The sequence below is a fragment of the Arachis ipaensis genome, chromosome B04 (assembly GCF_000816755.2).
Source record: "Arachis ipaensis cultivar K30076 chromosome B04, Araip1.1, whole genome shotgun sequence".
Classification (NCBI taxonomy): Eukaryota; Viridiplantae; Streptophyta; class Magnoliopsida; order Fabales; family Fabaceae; genus Arachis; species Arachis ipaensis.
The window spans coordinates 89838485-89840150 of record NC_029788.2 but is presented as its reverse complement, the minus strand read 5'-3'; the positions used below and the strand labels follow the sequence as shown (position 1 = coordinate 89840150).

The window sequence follows — 1666 nt, the reverse complement described above, 5'->3', positions numbered from 1 at the left end:
AACCAAGTCAATTAAAGTAAACCAGGCTGAATTCAAAAGTGCATTCGACTTTTCACATCATTGAAATAATTGACTCAATTCAAACCAATCCTCAACGGATTAAACTCATTTCAAATCTTTAAAGAATCGACTTCAAACATTACATTTCACAAGCCACACAACAATTCGGCCAAACCAACATCCATAGTCATTCGAGTCAATCAAATAATACATAAGGCAGATACAATCACCAAATACACAATATCTCACATCAGCACCCATATGTAATAATTCCAATAATAAAATATAGTTTTTGGAAAGCGCCCCTACCTCAAAACACAATTCCATAATCCAAGCGCCTCATAAGTTCTTTTCACCTCAACTCAAAATCAAAGGCAGCTTCAAAGCACAGCCCCACACATTTTCGCAGCAGCATAAACAGCTCTAAATTACAACAAGCAACCTCAGTTACTAACTCTAGGAACATTAATACCATAAAGGCTTTAATACACGTACGGGACACTAACGTAAGGCTTTCGAAACATAATTTCTTACCGGAATAACAACACGAAGCAGCTGCGGTTTCGAACCGGCCCCGGCACAGCTCCGGCGACGGAGGCAACCTCAGCCCCAACTACTCGTAACAGCAACAACAACTCTAACCGTGACATGCCATAACTCGAACTCAGCCCTACGTTATCAAAACCTTAGGATTCCTACCCAAATATAACAGTTCAAATTTTCAAGGGCTCTGGAATGTAACTCTTACCGTAACTAAGGAGAAGTGACTGAGCCAAGCGGCAGCATCCCCGACAGTGGTTCCGGTAGCCACCGGACTGCTCCTGGCGACCAGAACAATGGCAAGGCTTCCTCCTCCTTCGGCAGCAACAGTGCAGAAGCTTCAGCTAAGCACCGCAAAGCAGCAGAACGGCAGTGGCGGAGCCGACTTCTCCTCCATCGCATTCTATTCCTCTCGCACTGCTCCCTCCCTCTTGCCGACGACCGTGACGGAAACCACCCCCAGCAGCGGAGGCAGCAAGGTTGGCTCGACCGCAGCAGAGTGTGGCACGCCTCTCTCCTGAGCTCTCTCTCTCCTCGGCGATGGGAAATGCAGCGACAGCCCGGTTCCTCACGTGCGGCGGTCCGGCGCAGTGACGCCGCGGAAGAGTCTCCCTCTTTCCTCTGTCTGGTTCGGTGACAATGGACCCACGGTGGCGCAGGATGGCGGAGTCGCGACTGGGCAGGGACGAAAGGCACGGCTTCGACGGTGGCATTCCTCGCGTGCGGCAGAGCGCGACGACAATGAGGCCTCATCTCCCTCCTTCGCGTCACTCTCTCTTCTCCATGGCACAGTGGCGGTGATGGTTTGACAGGCGTCACAGGAAGCTTCGGCGGTGGCGACGTGGCGGCGCGACAGCGAACTCCCTCCTCTCCTCTTCCGCGACTCGGTCCCCCCTATCCCTCTCTGCTTCGTCCTTCTGGCTCAGTCCCCCTCTTCTTTCCATTTTCATTCTTTTTCCTTTGATTCAGGAACCGGGTGATATTAGTAACTCATATATATTATTACTTGGGTTTTAATATATCCAGTTTTCATAATTATCTGTTTAGGATATTTATAACTTGAATCGCTGATTCAGCAGCTCGGTTTCGTGACACCCAACCCCCTACATGTCACCAAACCATTCAA

At 49.4% G+C, this 1666-nt stretch overlaps 1 long non-coding RNA gene across 1 annotated transcript in view; it reads right to left on the bottom strand.

Annotated features, from left to right (window-relative positions):
• Positions 1 to 883, bottom strand: part of LOC107637873 — an 11320-nt gene extending 10437 nt beyond the window's left edge. Inside the window, exons 1-3 of the long non-coding RNA XR_001619586.2 lie at positions 749 to 883; positions 535 to 670; positions 310 to 423 (exon numbers count right to left, since the gene is read on the bottom strand). This is a non-coding gene — a long non-coding RNA (uncharacterized LOC107637873). The remainder of the gene's footprint in view (positions 1 to 309; positions 424 to 534; positions 671 to 748) is intronic.